Source organism: Lipotes vexillifer, unplaced genomic scaffold (genome assembly GCF_000442215.2).
Source record: "Lipotes vexillifer unplaced genomic scaffold, Lipotes_vexillifer_v1.1 scaffold283, whole genome shotgun sequence".
Classification (NCBI taxonomy): Eukaryota; Metazoa; Chordata; class Mammalia; order Artiodactyla; family Lipotidae; genus Lipotes; species Lipotes vexillifer.
This window is the reverse complement of record NW_006789004.1, coordinates 1,482,759-1,500,408: the sequence shown is the minus strand read 5'-3', so window position 1 is coordinate 1,500,408 and position 17,650 is coordinate 1,482,759. Positions and strand designations below refer to the sequence as shown.

The window sequence follows — 17,650 nt, the reverse complement described above, 5'->3', positions numbered from 1 at the left end:
AATAGAAAAGATAAATGAAGCTAAAAGCTGATTCTCTGAAAAGGTAAACAAAATTGATAAACTTTTTGCAAGAATCTTAAGAAAAAAGGGAAAGGGCCAAAATCAATAAAATCAGAAATTAAAAAGGAGAAGTTAAAACCAACACTACAGAAATACAAAAGATTATAAGAGACTACTAAGAAAAACTGTATGCCAATAAAATGAACAACCTAGAAAAAATGGACAGATTCTTAGAAAGGTACAATCTCCCAGGACTGAACCAAGAAGAAATGGAAAATTTGAACAGACCAATTACAAGTAATGGAATTTAATCAGTAATTTAAAAAATACCAACAAACAAAAGTCCAGCACCAGCTTTATAGGTGAATTCTACCAAACATTTAAAGAAGTGTTAACACCTATCCTTCTGAAAGTATTCCAAAAAATTGCAGAGGAAGGAACACCCCCAAACTCATTCTATGAGGCCCGCATCACCCTGATACCAAAACCAGACAAAGATATCTCAAAAAGGAAAATTACATATTACTGATGAACATACATGCAAAAATCCTCAACAAAATGTTAGCAAAGCAAATCCAACAATACATTAAAAGGATCATACACCATGATCAAGTGGGATTTATCCCAGGGTTGCAAGGATTTTTCAATATCTGCAAATCAGTCAATTGGATATACCACATTAACAAATAGAAGACTAAAAACCATATGATCATCTCAATAGATGGAGAAAAAGCTTTTGACAAAATTCAACACCGATTTATAATAAAAACTCTCCAGAAAGTTGGCATAGAGGGAACATACCTCAACATAATAAAGCCCATATATGACAAACTCACAGCTAACATCATACTCAACAGTGAAAAGCTGAAAGCATTCCCTCTAAGATCAGGAACAAGGCAAGGATGTCCACTCTCACCACTTTTATTCAACATAGTATTGGAAGTCCTAACCATAACAATCAGAGAAGAAAAAGAAATAAAAGGAATCCTAATTGGAAAGGAATATGCAAAACTGTCACTATTTGCAGGTGACACAATACTATACATATAAAATCCTAAAGATGCCACCAGAAAACTACTAGAGCTCATCAATGAATTCAGTAAAGTTGCAGGATTCAAAATTAATGTACAGAAATCTGTTGCATTCTATACACTAACAATGAACTGCCAGAAAGAGAAATTAAGGAAACAATCCCAATTACCATCACATCAAAAAGAATAAGATACCTAGGAATAAACCTACCTAGGGAGGTAAAAGATCTGTACTTGGAAAACGATAAGACACTGACGAAAGAAATTAAAGGTGACACAAACAGGTGAGAAGATATACCTTATTTATGGATTGGAAGAACTGATATTGTTAAAATGGCCATACTACCCAAGACAGTCTACAGATTCAATGTGATCCCTATCAAAACACCAATGGCATTTTGGACAGAACTAGAACAAATAATCTTAAAATTTGTATGGAAACACAAAAGATCCCAAGTAGCCAAAACAATCTTGAGAAAGAAGAACAGAGCTGGAGGAATCATGTGCCCTGACTTCAGACTATACTACAAAGCTACAGTAATCAAAACAGTATGGTATTGGCATGAAAAATGGAAATATAGATCAATGGAACAGGATAGGAAGCCCAGAGATAAACCCACACATTTATGGTCAATTAATCTATGACAGAGGAGGCAAGACTATACAGTGGAGAAAAGAGTCTCTTTGATAAGCGGCACTGGGGAAACTGGACAGCTACCTTTGAAAGAATGAAATTAGGAAATTCTCTAATATCATATACAAAAGTAAACTCAAAATGGATTAAAGACCTAAATGTAAGACTGGAAACCATAAAATGCTAGAAGGAAACATAGGCAGAACTCTGACATAATTCATAGCAATAGTTTTTGGATCTGTCTCCTAAAGCAAAGGAAATAAGAGCAAAAATAAACAAATGGAACCTAATTAAACTTAAAAGCTTTTATAGCAAAGGAAACCATCAACAAAACAAAAAGACAGCCTACTGAATGGGAAAAAAATATTTGCAAATGATATGACTGAAAAGGGGGTTAATGTCCAACATATACAAACAGCTCATACAACTCAACATCAAAAAAACAACCTGATTAAAAAATAAACATTTTTCCAAAGAGGACGTGCAGATGGCCAATAAGCACATGAAAAGATGCTCAACATTGCTATTCATCAGGGAAAATGCAAATCAAAACCACAATGAGATATCGCCTGTCAGATTGGCTATCATTAAAAAGAACACAAATAACAAATGTTGGTGAGGATGTGGAGAAAAGGCAACCCTCGTCCACTGTTGGTGGGAATGTAAATTGGTACAGCCACTGTGGAAAACAGTGAGGAGGTTTCTCAAAAGACTAAAAATATAACTACTATGTGACCCAGCCATTCCAATCCTGGGTATATATCTGAATAAACAAAAACACTAATTCGAAAAGATACATGCACCTCGAAGTTCATAGCAGCATTATTTACAGTTGCCATGCAACCTAAGTGTCCATTAACAGTTGAATGGATAAAGAAGATGTGGTATATATCAATATGTACAAAATGGAATACTACTCAGCTATAAAAAAGAATGAAATTTTGCTATTTGCAAAAACATGGATTTAGAGGATATTATGCTAAGTGAAATAAGTTAGAGAAAGAAATATTGTATGATACGACTTATATGTTGAATCTAAAAAATACAACAAACTAGTGAATATAACAATAAAGAAACAGACTCATAGATATAACAAACAAAACTAGTGGTTACCAGTGGGGAGACAGAAGGGGAGAGGGGCAACATAGGGGTTGAGGAGTATGAGGTAAAAACTATTATATGTAAAATAAACTAAACGATGTATTGTTCAACACAGGGACTACAGCCAACATTTTATAATAACTATAAATGAAGTATAACCTTTAAAAATTGTGAGTCACTATACTGTACACCTGTAACTTATATAATATTGTACATCAACTATACTTCAATAAAAATGCAAAATAATTTAATCTATGGCTACTAAAAAAGAATTTGGAAAAAGTTTGGATAAGACATAAAACCTCTTCTGGGAAAAAAATTTTAAAATATTTAGCTTCTGTAAACATAAATCATTCCATATGACTCATTATTCACTCCTAATGTATCAAACTAATGTTCCTGCCCAATATTTAGCGACAGAAAATTGTGCCACTGTTAATTTGTGCACTTTTTGGCAAATCACTAAATTGATCAAAGCCTTAGTTTCCTCATGGTGATGGTGATGATACTTAATACAATGCTGCAGAAGAGATGTGAGAAGTTAGTATGTGTGAGAATGCTGGCTTTATTTTATTAATTAACCACATATATGTGTGTGTATATTACACATATATTTATATACATAAATATCTATATATCTATTTCTATCTATCTATCCACATACATATATATAACTAACTAAATATATATATATATATATATATATATATATATATATATCTCACATGGTTGTGCTAATAGAAAAGAAACCAGAGCAACAAAAGAAAAATAAATGGGACTCCATAAAAATTAACAACTTTTGCCCATCAAAGGACATTATGAAGAATGTGGAAAGACAGCCTACAGAATGGAAAAACTTATTTGCAAATTATATATCTCATAAATGTTTAATATCCAGAATGTATAAAGAACCCTTACAACACAACAAAAAGACAAACAAGCCAATTTTTAAAAGGACAAAGACTTGAATAGATAATCCTTCAAATAAGATATGCAAACGGCCAACAAGCACATGAAAAGATTATCAACATGTTAGCCATCAGATAAATGGAAATCAAAATCACAATGAAATACCACATCACATTCACATTTATAATAAAAAAATGGAAAATAACAAATTTGCCAAGGAGGCAGAGACATAGGAACCCTTATAGATTGCCAGTGGGAATATGAAGTGGTGCAGCCACTGTAGGAAACAGTTTGGCAATTCCTCAGAATTTAACCAGAAATACCATATGAACCAGCAATTTCACTTCTAGGTATAGACCCAGAGAAATAAGAACATATATCTACGCAGAAACTTGTACGTGAATGTTTGTACCAGCACTGTTTATAATAGCCCAAGGGTGGAAACAACCCAAATGTTCATCAGTGGACGAAGGGATAAGCAAATTATGGTGTATACAATGAAATTATCATTCTATCCAAATGAGGAACTGATACAAGGTACAATTTGGATGCACCTCAGAAACATTATGCTAAGTGAAAGAAGCCAGTCACAAAAGATCTTATATTTTGTGATTCTTTTTATATGATATATCAAGAATAAGCAAATCCATAGAGGTAGAAAGTAGATTAGTGGTTATCAGGAGATGGGGAATGATTGCTTAATGGGTATCGGATTGTCCTTCAGGGGTGATGAAAAAAATGTGAAACTAGAGAGAGTTGGTGGTTGCACAACATTGTAAATGCACTAAATGCCACTGAATTGTACACTTTGAAATGGTTCATTTTATGTTATGTCTGTTTCACCTCAATAAAAATAAGAAAACGCAGAAATACAGATGGTATAAAGGAAACATTTTTAAAAGCAGTAGAATTCTAAAATTTGTTGATAATCATTAATGGTTAGCATATTATAATTTTAGTGTTTTTTCCTTTTACATATTAATCTATACAGAGACATGCTTATATTTATTTTGGTTTGTGAAAGTGTTTAATAAGGCATTATCCAATTATTAGTTCATTATTTTCATTATTGATATAACAACCTGGGAGGTATAATGGGGGACTTTAGAGGGTTTTTTAAACCCTAAATGAAATCAAGTATTTCTTTCCATTTTGAATGTAGGGAACATTTCACAGCAGTATTAGCAATACCTGTGACTTTCTCAACAATAGACATCACATAATTTTCATATCACATTACAATTGTTGCCAGTATCTCAAAGTATCATTTATGTTTATCAGTGTCATAAACTTTTAGGCCCACCACTAGTTCTTGCTATTTAATACATTAATAAAAAAGCATATAAATTTTTAAAAAACTATTTTGATGATTATATTTCAATATAATTGATATCCTTTATTATCCTGTGTATTTTATTTCCAACATTTTAAAATATTAATTGTGAGAAAGGGTTCATTGGCATTCCCACTGCTAAAGGGGTTCATGGCACAAAAATGGTTAAGAATTCCCTGTTGGTCTAAATGATTTGTAATGTGGGATGCATCAGAATTACTCAATGGTAGCAGTACAGTTGGGGAGTATAAATCGACATTTGCCTTTTAAAAAAAATATCAGAGCAAAAATACAATAAGAATAAAGAATTTAACCTTATTTTTCAACCAAATTAAATCCAACAATTAACAGTGCATCACTGAAGAGAGGCATATGAGTCTCATTGTATATTTTCTTTTACTTCCATATTAAGCCTCGGTAGACTCCTTTTACATGCATGTGAATACACACACACACACACACACACACACACACACACACACACGTGTGAATGTATTGCTCACCCCCCCACAGGAATCTTCTGTAATTCCATGTAGTGAACATGAACCTCTACTTTGGTGAGATTATATAAATCTTCATTTGATTTTATAATTTTACAAGCTTTCAAAGTAAAGAAATTCCGAGGATGTAGACAAATTCAAGAAAAAAATAATCTTCATGGGGTAGTTTCTGCTGTGCTCTTTAAAAATCCAGATATCACATTGAAAATCTATTAACAAAAGAAGCCCAAATAATTTTCTTTTCTCAAAATTTGGATTTGTTTCTTTCTCAATCCTCATTTGTTATAAACATTTGAACAATTTTCTACATTTTATTGAAAAATTATACTTCATGTGAATATGGCTCCATATTGTTTTTAGATACCCCAGATGACTTTTAAAATTCTACAGTATATGATTAATTTTTATCTGATAACACACATACAGGAATATGCGTGTGTGTGTATATATTTTAATTAATGTATTATTCAACTTCACCATTTTTAAATCTTCTGGCATCTTAATATGTATTAGTCATATTGTGGTATTTGTAAGTTGTCTTTGGAGCATTTTGTATGGTCAGAAAAAAATATGAACATCAATACAGTCTCATTCTAATCATAAAAATAAAAACTTCTTGCTCTTAAAATTACTTTCACCAATTAAGTGCCATGCTTCACTGCTTTTATTATTTCCCTTGTCAGCTGCTATCTTTCTGGGTTTTATTTTAGTAAAGAAAATACTTGCAATAATCAGTTTTAGCTTATTCTTGCAGTCTGATTAAATTTTGGATCAAGTGCTGGCTGCATATGTTAGTTACAAATCTGCATTTAATGTTCTCAGGAGCTTATTCTATAGCAACAAAAAGAGGAACACATCAGGAAGGCTGCTCTGTGGCTCTTCCTTAACGTGGCCCCTTTTGCGAGCATTTTATATGAACACTTGGAACATTAGTGGGTTTCACAGCTGCCATGTTTGGTGAAATAAACCCAAAGGAGCCATCTGCCCCTCCCCATGCTGCCTCCTTTCAATTCCCTAACAACTTCACAGTAGCCAGCTGCCACAGAAACGATTGGAAAAGCAAGACTCAGTGGACTGTAATGATTGTTATTCTCTGGGAAAGTGGGTTCTCTGATTTGGCTGAGAGATAAAGGATATTGAACGCACTTGATTCATCTGAGGGTATCAATAATATCCAACTTCCACCATTAACTTACTTGTTAGGATTTGATGGGAAAGGTCTTTTGTGTTTCCAGGGTTGAATCAGGTGAAAACAAATCCAAAGGTCAAGTCCTTGGCTTGGGTGGTGAGCAGGGAATTTGACTACTGGAATGTTGTCAGATTTTATCTTGTGCCATACAAAAAGTTGGTTGCTAATCTCAGCCTTGTCAAAAGTCCTGCGCCAGGACTGGCCCACTATTTTTCCCTTTCACATTCAAATGCAGGTGGATTCCATCCACTCTAGGCCAAAGAAGACAATGGACTTGTTTCAGCCACTTGGAAGAGTCAGAGTAACAGAAGCTCCACTGAGGGACACAGGATGTCATCTTATAGTTTGTTCATTGTTTGAGGGGATAGCAAGTCGTTTTTGTAACGTTAGTTAAATGAATTGTACTTTATGCTGACAGGTCAAAATTGAGAACCAGGAAAAGAACTGGAATAAGAAGATTTGATAAGACAGTTTACTTTTAACCCATGATTTGCACTGGAGGTTAACCTTCTTTGGTCATCACATTTTTCTTACTTCCAGAAGCATCAGTTTTAAGTCTAGTTAGGATTATCACATTTTACATGTTTCTTATTTTATGTCTGTTATTTTTAAAACATATTCTTATCTTCATTTTTCACATCCATGACTGCCTTCCCAAGTTTGGCCTGTTAATGAAACTATCCCTCATCAATGATTTTTATAAAGCAAGTTTTGCTTTCTTTAAATACTAGATTTTAAAGAATCTTTAATACATTATAATCTAATATATAAATAAAACAATCAGCAAAACTGGAAGTTTAGAATTAGATGACTTAGCTTATCTGAATAGAGATAAGGAGAGGTCAAATGCATGATCCAATATCCTATACTATAGAAAACTGAGCACCCTACCAACTTATTTCAGAAAATATCTTTTTCGTTAGTTCTGGCCTCCTGGCTATCAGTTATTGTGAATAAAGGCCCACGTTCTTCTAGCTGCAATTTAAAACTTAAAAGCTGTGAAAACAAAAGTTTTTTTTTTTTATTAGTTTGTGGTAAGGCAACAAAACCAAACCTTAATTCACATGAGGTTATTTATTCCACGAAGTGTGAGTATTCTCTTTTTGCTGCACATATATGACACGTTTGATTACGGTCTGCTCTTCCAGGCTCTGCTATAATTGTTTTACAATATGCATTTGTGCGTTATCTTTTTTCTGCAAAATCTGAAAAATCCTGAATTCTAAACCACTATGGTCCCAAATGTTTGTTTGTTTGTTTTTAAATAAATATATTTTTTTATTTTTTATTTTGGCTGCGTTGAGTCTTCGTTGCTGTGCGTGGGCTTTCTCTAGTTGCGGCGGGCAGGGGCTACTCTTCGTTGCGGTGTGTGGGCTTCTCATTGCGGTGGCTTCTCTTGTTGAGGAGCACGGGCTCTAGGTGCGTGGGCTTCATTAGTTGTGGCACGCGGGCTCAGTAGTTGTGGATCACGGGATCTAGAGCGCAGGCTCAGTAGTTGTGGCACACCAGCTTCATTGCTCTGAGGCATGTGGGATCTTCCCGGACCAGGGCTCGAACCTGTGTCCCCTGCATTGGCAGGCAGATTCTTAACCACTGCACCACCAGGGAAGTACCTCAGATGTTTTGAATAAGGAATTATGGGCTTCTGTTATCTTTCTCTGTTATTCTCCCCAAAGTATTTGATAGCTTTCTACAAAATGCCATGTATACTCTGTGTCTTTGTTTTCTTGCCTCCCATTTATTTAACACATTTTAATCTGGCTTCTGCCTCCACTATTCTAATGGAGCTGTTCTTGAGGTCACCTCATTGCCAAGTCCAGTTGTCATTCTCTGGATGGCAAGTACTTGACTTGTCTGCACTCTGTCATCAGTGTCCCTCTCTTCTCTCTCCACCCTCAGCCTCACATGATACTGCCTTCTCCTGATGGCCAATAGCCCCTCTTTCCCAGGTTGTCCTACTTCTGTATGCTCTTTCTCTATTGTTTCCTGAGTCTGTTCCCAGTGTCCTTTTCCTTTTGTTTGTATTTTCCTTGGGCTATTTTACCAACAGAGATGCTTTCTTTGTATGGTAAGATATACAAAACAGAAATTTTACAATTGTAACTATTTTTCAGTGCATAGTTCTGGGGAATTAAACACATTTACATTGTTGTGCAACCATCCTCACCATCTTGGGAATATTTTCAACTTCCCAAAATGAAACTCTGTACCTATTTTAAAAAAGTCTTCATTCCTCCCTCTGCTCAGCCCTTTGCAAACACCAATCTACTTTCTGTCTCTATGAATTTGAATCTGACTACACTAGGTACCTCATAAAAATGGAATCAGTACAGTATTTGTCCTTTTGTGACTGACTTATCTCACTTAGCACAATGTCACCAAGGTTCATCCATGTTGTAGCATGTGTCAGAATATCCTCTCTTTTTAAGGCTGAATAATGCTTCATTAATGTTTTCTAATTCAGAACTGGGTAGGACAATGGTTTATGCCATATGTAACTACATACAAATCACTTAGAGGAAGTGGCAGTGGATTATAAACTATAGAAACAGTGATGGTGGCGAGAAGAGTAGGATAAAATGCTCTGGATAAAGAATAAGAAAAAGGAAATGGTTCTATAGAGTTAAGAACACACCAAAGACCACTGGCTATATAAGTAAACTAAATAGCCATTCCATGAAAGTCCTGATCAGTAATTCCAAAGGGCATTACTGCTTCTTAACCTCAATATTGTCAAGTGTCTAGTAATGAACTTGGATCACTTGAAAGATAAGCTATGTTCTACATTTATTTTGTAAGCCTCCAGTAAAACATGGAATTATATAGTATATTTCAGAAGTACCAAAAACATTTAAAAATATACTTTAGGGCCAGATAGATTGGAATCTTTATCATCTTTTACATGACCTATTGAAAATTTTCTTGACTACCTTGCCAGTCACTTTCTTTAGTTCTCTTCTCCTTATGGCCAACCAAACATGATTTACTTTAAACAGTCCTGAAGATGCCAATCCTCAAGGTCTGTGGTGGAAATGTACCTTACTGCACAGCATTCTTCTTGCCTTTTCCTAGCTTTTAGTCAAAATACCTTCCCTAACCACTTCCTCAACCACAGCACACACAAATCCCCTGAAACTTATCCTTTCTGAACCTGTTTTTTTGTACCTTCCTGCCTTAAGAATTAAATAAGATGTGTATTAAGTGCTAAGCAAAGATTAAAGTGTACTTAATTAATGGTAGCTAATGGCAGTTTTGGTGATGATGATGTTAAAAAGGAGGAGAAAAAACATATCTTACATATAATTCATTCTGAAATAATACAGAGTTTTTTTGTTGTTGTTGTTGTTTTTGCGGTATGCGGGCCTCTCTCTGTCGTGGCCTCTCCTGTTGTGGAGCACAGGCTCCGGACGCGCAGGCTCAATGGCCATGGCTCACGGGCCCAGCCGCTCCGCGGCATGTGGGATCTACCCGGACCGGGGCACGAACCCGCGTCCTCTGCATCGGCAGGTGGACTCTCAACCACTGCGCCACCAGGGAAGCCTAATTCAGAGTTTTAAAAAGGCATTTTTTTGATGTGGTATATTATTGCTCAATCCCAGCTATTTAGTGAATCTCCTCCTGGTTTCTAATACTCAGAGTATGAACGTAGGAGAAGGGTATTATTAAAAAGTATGGAATGTCTAGCCAGCCTTCACGTTTATTTGTTTTTATGACTATGCATGTATGTATTTAGTTATTTATTTTGCTTAAGAAGCAGGACTTTCACATGTAAAATAGTGAAAACAACAACAACAAAACTTGAGGTCTAAATCTGTGGTCCAAAGTAAAAGTATTGCCACAAGTCCTACCTGCATTAGTTTCCTATTGCTGAGTAACAGATCACCACAAATTTAGCAGCTTAAAACAATACCCATTTATTAACTCACAGTTCTGTAAGTCAGTCCAGGTGAGCTCAGCTAGGTTCTCTGCTTAGGGTTTCACAAGGTCAAATTCAAGGTTCAGCTAACTGGGCTCTGAACTGGAGGCTTTGAGAAAGAATTCAATTCCAAGCTCATTCAGTCCTTGGCAGAATTTAGTTCTTTATGGTTGTAGGTCTGAGGTCCTTGCTGGCTGTTGGTGCTGTCACTCTCAGCTCCTCCAGGCCACTCTGTGATTCTTCTTTGTGGCTTCCTCTATCTTCAAAGCCAGCAATGGCTCTTTGCATCCTTCTTATGCTTTAAATCTCTCTGGTCTCTCCACCAGCTGGAGAAAACTCTTGCTAATTTGGCCTGGCCCACCTGAACAGTCTCCCTATTTTAAGGTCAGCAAATTAGAAACCTTAATTATATCTGCAGTGTTAGTTTTTGCCATGTAACAACATAATCACTGAAGTGCTATCATCATATTCACAGGGGAAGGAATCACATAAAGAAGAGGGTTATTGGGGGTTATTCATAGAATTCTACCTATCATATTGGTGTTCAGGTAGCTTAGTGTCTCGAGGTCCCCATGGGTAAATGAACCCATAGAATGGAAGAATGAAGAAATAGGAGAAGCTTTTTGGGTAACTGGGTACAGAAACATGGCATGAAATTGTACAAGTGGCACTGAGGTGCCAGGATTCTAGTGAAGGTACACTGAGAATTGGTGCTGACATGCCTGCTGGAGCTTTGGTCACCCATTCTTTGCCTAAAGGAAACCACTGCCATGTACCAAGGGGAAATTGATTGCAATCAAAAGGTTTTTGTCCTCCCATGACCACCATATCCCTCCAGAAAAAAGGGACTTTCCATATGACTTCACCCCTCACCCAGCCAGCATCTTTATTCAGGAGACTGTTCCCTGATTTTTCCTTGTCCAATACTCTTCCTTTTTCCAGGAAAAACTCCAGATCAACTCAGCAAATAAATACCTAGTCAAATTAACTGACAACAGAAGTGAATAAATGATGGGGATATCTCTAGGGATATTGTATCCCCTAAGTAACTTAACCTTCAACCAAGAAAATGAAAGAATAAAGTCTATTTTTGAAATACTTTAAAAGTAAAAAATAAGCATGTCTGGTGTAAAAGAATCAAAAATACAGAGTGAATGGCCTTTTACAATATTTAGAGGCAGTCCAATTTTAATGTTTTGTATATAATAGGTAATTATAAACTTAATTAAATATATTTTTTGTATCATAATATAGAAATACTTTTCCATAAACATTCACTTCTTAAATTTGTTTTAAAATTATATGAAGTCTTAGAATGGGGTTAAAAATTGAAATTTATTCATAGTAGCTTCTATGGTGTTAGCACATGTTTAAAAAGAAGGAATATTTAATAAGTAAATACCTTATCCAAAAAACTCTACTTTCAAATTTGTTTAAAATTAATGCATTATTTGTAATCCTTATACCTCAACAACTTTAAACCTCAATGTATTTTGGTCCTTTTTTTTCTTTCACCCCACCCCATCCTCACTCCTTTATTCAGTTTTTCTGGAGGTCAGTGATTAGCATTAGATGTGAGTGTTGAGGTGGCCCAGCTGATAAATCCCAGTGTTTCTTTGAATGTGCCAGAGGCAGTGGCAGAGCTGGGGTTAAGGTCGTGGTGGTCAGAGACTTTGTTAAAATGTATTCTACATACCCTTAAGGTACAGAAGGTTGACGTGAAGCCAATCGTGAGTTTATCATATTAGGACTCTTACATAGAGCAAAATGAGCTGCCTCCTTGGCAATCTATTTTACAGCTGAATTTATTATATTCAAATACATTTAGGAGTGAAGGTACATGTCTTTATGCCTCGTTTAATGTTTTCAGATCCATCACCTATCCCCACCTTTCCCTTATTTTCTAGTTAGCTAAGTTTGATACCTCCAGGGTCCCCTGTCCCTGGTCAGAACCCCCATCAGTTATACATTTTCTGGAGTAAGATTCAGTAACTGTGAAATGGTTTTGTTAGGAAGGGGGCACCAGGTCGATCTCCATACACTTCTGCGAGCAAGGCAATGAACTTCATGTGTAACTGAAGATAAATGGTAAATCTTACAACAGACCCAGTGGTTAGATTCCTTGATATGTGGAATTTGATTACAGCTGTCAGTCAGCTGTTTTGTTGAAAGGTGATTTTATTAATTTGACTACAAGATTTGGTAGCAAGGCCATTATTTTGGCCTATTCTCTTTTAGAGAGAGTCACTTTCAAATGTAACTGTCCTCTTAATTACTGCCCAATATTGTGGTGGATTCAGTTAGAAAATGCCTACCTGATGTAGAAAAAAGACTAACTCTATGATGTGTCCACTCACATGTTCTTAATGTTAAGCTTTAGTCATATAAGTACAATTTATATTAACTATTAATCACATAATAGGAATTTACCAAATTCTGATTTTTTCACAATCCCATAATAAGCACAATATTTACTTGAAAAGAAATTTTTGGTTAAGCAAATTGTTTAAAATTTGTTGTTTTATAATATATGTGATTTTACTGTGCTGGGTGGATTTTATGTTTCTGTAGTAATGCTATTTCTACAGTGTTCTTCTGAAGAAAAACACCATAAGTTATAATAAATCAATTACTGTCTCAAATTTATTTACATAAAATTTTTAAGGAAATAAAATGTTTCTGTACAATGTGATAAAAAGTTAACCCATCTGCATATTGTTTTTGAATCTTAATTTACTCATTGTTTGCAGATGTATTCATCAAGTGATTATGTTTTCTTTTTTAACCATTTCTGTCCATTATGAGATTATAGCTATTGCTTTTCCTACAGACTTAGTTGATCTAGATGTTAAGTTGTAGAGCAAAGTATATCTGGCTGGGGCTTTTAAGTATGTAATTTAAAGCTATTCATTAATTGGTAGCAGGCTATGATAATTTTGTTGATTTTGGAAAGCACATATTAGTGGGAATTGAAAAAATGTTTAGATAGAAGATAGCAAGTATTTAAAATATGGGAAGATTATAAGAGAAATAAAATCAAGGGAGCAACTTCTGATCATGTGGAAGGGAATCAAGTGTAGAATATTACTACTCCTTCCTTTTCTTTATGTAGATATTCAAGTCTATGACATATCAGGGATATTTTATCATCTAAATGCATTCTCTTTACCCTCTGCCTTGTTTTTCTATCACAATTGAAGGCAGCATCCTTCCTAGTACATGTCTTGCTTTAAAATATCTTGATACTTCAAAATCAGATTTCATTACAGGCGCATTACAAAGTGATTATTTGCCCTATTTAAAAACAAAACAAAAAAGCTATAGATGCCTTATAAATATTGACAGTCCCAATGCACTTAAAATATGACTGTATTTTAGCAACATACTGATTTACAACAGTTTGAATTTTCCTTCTCTCCTTTCCTCTCTATGTGCAGAAACTGCTAAAGGTTTTATGCTGGTCTCTTGACAAATCTCCCTCCAAACTCTCTTGAAAATGACATTCTTTCATTGGGATTTAATCCTCACTCATCTGCTGATAATGCTTAAGCCTTTGTCTCTCTGCTCTGACTGCTATCTGGAACTGTACTTGTTAACTTTTCATGTCTGTTTGGATGGAAACAGAAACATCTCCTCTGTGCCCTCTTTATTAGGACCATTTAGGTAGCTAGCAAGCGGCTACTCCACAGGCCAAATTAAAATATGTCATTCAGAGACTTACTTGTGCTTCCAGTTCCAGATTCTTGGGACATCAGGAAGGACCTGGCCACACTGCTGAGACCTGGGACAGGGGTCAGGCATGTGAATGCTGCTTTTCCCAGTGTTGGCTCCTCCTGGGCTCTAGGGTTGAAGTTTATAATGGGTATAATTTGGTGTTTTCTTCTGAGACCTTGGCATGCTCTGATGCTTTCATAGCCACCTCCTTCCACTGCTACAAGAAAAGGGTAAAATTTGTTTTATTCATTCAGTGAACACATATTGAGCTCTGCTTTGTACCAAGCTCATAGAATACATACTTGCCAAAAAGAATTTAGCATCTAGTAGAGAGACAGCTCTGCATTTAAGTAAGCAGATAAAATATACCAATTACAAATGTGTTAAATTCTGCAAAGTAAAGAAGCTGAGATAGAAAACAATGCATCAGAGGAGAATTTACTTTAGAAAAGCCTCTCAGAGGAGGTGAGGTTTTAAGCTAATTCTTAAGGAGAAAGATGGAGCTAGCAGGAGAGAATTTATTTTCAAAGATCTTTTTTCAAAAAAAAAATCTAATTTGTGAGCAAGGGGAGGATAACATGGGAGGAAGCAGGGGTGAGAATATGACTTGTGGATCAAGGAGTTTGGATTTAATCCCAAGTGTAGCCACCGTGAAAAATCATTAGCCAGGTTGCTGATGTCATATAATCCATTAAGAAGTATTTATCTAGCCTTTAATTTAGGCCAGACTCCAGCCTGGTTCACTGAGGAGGATTAAAAAGTAAGGCAAATGTATAATCCTATTCTGATTTTGATTATAACCTACCCTGAGAGGCAAGGAGGAGTTTCGAGTCTCAGGTAGGAGGCAGGGGGACCACGCTGATCTTATGCTCAGTGAGCTCAGGCCTGGCATCAGGCAGATCCCAGAGCCACAGAGCTAAACTGCTCACGAGGGGCTGAGTGAGAACCCACTGACGTCAGAGGAGGACTGTCATATGGCACAGCACCCACTGTGTGCCGGAACCTATTCTAAGACGTTTTACATGTCTACTCAATCAAATTCTCAGAGTAACCCTGTGAGGTAAGAAGGATTAATATCACCATTGCACAGATGAGGAAACTGAGGCACAGAAATGAAATGACTTGCCCAAGACCACACAACAGGTAAGGGTAAAACCAAGATTCAAGTGCAAGGCAGGCTGGTGCTGAGTCTGCTCTTACCCATCATGCAGTGATGTCTCAGTGCTGTCAGCCTTGGTGGTAGAGAGGACCACAGCTAAGGCACACGGTTCCAAAGGGGGACACAGAGAAAGTTCTGGTGTAAAAAAAGAAAATGTGATTAGGGATGCTGTGGGGTGCTTGAATTAGTGATGAAAGCAGGATATACAAATGGAAATATTGTCAATATGGACCTAGGCTCTGCAAAGGGGATCTTGGCTGCTTCTTAAGTTTCTGTGCACTGGCTTTTTGAGGAATACGTAATTTTGGATCCGTGAAAACTGCTTGGAATACTTGCCAGTGCCATCTTTCCTTCATTTTCCCATAGCATGTTAATTGTTCTAAGCTCTCTTATGGTTATTTCCATTCTCTAATGTACTATTGTATAGTTAGGATTAAAACCAATTGTATAAAACCTCATATAAAAAATGCAAGATATTTATGAGTTTTTTATGATATTTTATACAATGAATATTTTACTTGAGGTAGATTTTATGGTAATTTTTGCACATCTACTTTGAGGGAGGAAATGGTATTGTCACTTTCAATAATATTTAACTCACATATGTCTCTGTATATTTCCTTATCATGTTCAGATTGATCCAAATGAAGAGTAGGTATGAGTTCAATCATATTCTTGATGTAGTACAGTGCAAAAGAAAAAAAAAAACAACCTAATTATCATTGAGTTCACTTTGGAAAGGTAAAGATCCCCTGAAATTAGAAGTTGAATTAAGCAGTTTTGTAAGCCTTCAGTTTCTGATATTTATTTAATATCAGGCAGTAGTGACTATTCTGTCTCTTGCCAAAGGCAACTTATTAGAGTTGAAAAAGGCATCCTGTGTTGGACTTCCTTGGGGTCTGCCCTGCCGCCTAGGTTACTATTTACGTTAGGACTACTGTTCTTGCTATTGACCCTCTCTAACAATTTAAGTGTATCTCTGAAGTTATGTAAATTCCATAATTTCAGGAATATATTTAAAGGAACATTCTGCATCAGAAGTGATTTACTGTGATATATTAATATTAATCAGGATATAATCAGGAGAGAGAAATGACATAGTAATTTGAACAGATCATTTAACATTAAAAAATTAGTAACCACCATAAAGAATTTCAGTGGGAGGGACAGGTTAATAAGAACTAAAGAAAACTAAAGCGTATAGGAATAGCAGATTTAAGGAGCAGCCATTACCCTAGAGCTGAGATAGCTGCCCAAGGAAGAGCCCTCCCCAACCCCAGGGCTAAGATCCTGACCTTGCTGGAGAGGTTATAGCTGTGGTCACTGGATGGTAGTGGAGCTGCTGTGGTGTGGTATAACTTGCCAGAAATATGCCCTCTAGGGGACTAGGGAAAGCAGTTCACAGGGAGATGCCTTACCAAGATTCCACTAAGTGTCATAACATTGTATTTTATAAAAACACTCTCTGTGAATTGTTTTCTGATACTTTTGCTCTATTTCATACTTGTTCCTTTTAACTGTAAATTGAACTTGCCAGTACTTTGAAATTCTGAAACTGCAAGAATGGCAGAGAAGAGGGCAAAATAATTTTTTTCTCTCCGAATAAAATAAGAAATAAAAGCCAAAATATATAGCAGCAACAATATCAGCAATACCACCACCAGCAACAAAACCCTAGAGTGGCCTGCATTCCTGAAGCTGAGGGTACTTGGGCATCTCTATTCTTATTTCCCCTATTCACGTAAATGCTGTATTACCAATAGAAACATTTTAAGGCTGGGAACCCAAGCAAAGCACTGTGGATTCTCTGTTGTTTGTGAGTTGGAACACTAGGGGACAGCACTAAAATATTCCATAGTTGTTTGTTATTGATCACTTGCATACTGTATAATAAGTATGAGATTTTACTGTTAACGACTATTGAATGCCCTGTTGATTTCAGTGGATGAAAAAGCACAAAGAGGAAGATGAGCTTTTCCAGTCTATAATTTCAGCCTTTGTAAAATGATGATTTGAATAATTTAGAGAAAGCTCCAGGCTGTTTTTTGGTTGCAAGCAGATAGTAAGGCATAACTTAAAGAATTGTGATTTTGTGTTACAAGTGGTTTCTTCTTTTCATTCTTTGGGGGTAAATATTTTGCACAAATTTTTATTTTTAATCTTG

General features: G+C 35.8%; 1 protein-coding gene across 1 annotated transcript in view; it reads left to right on the top strand.

The window, feature by feature from the left end:
- WDR72 (WD repeat domain 72) overlaps positions 1–17,650 on the top strand; it is a 192,082-nt gene that overhangs the window by 38,034 nt on the left and 136,398 nt on the right. The gene's annotated exons all lie outside the window — the stretch shown is intronic.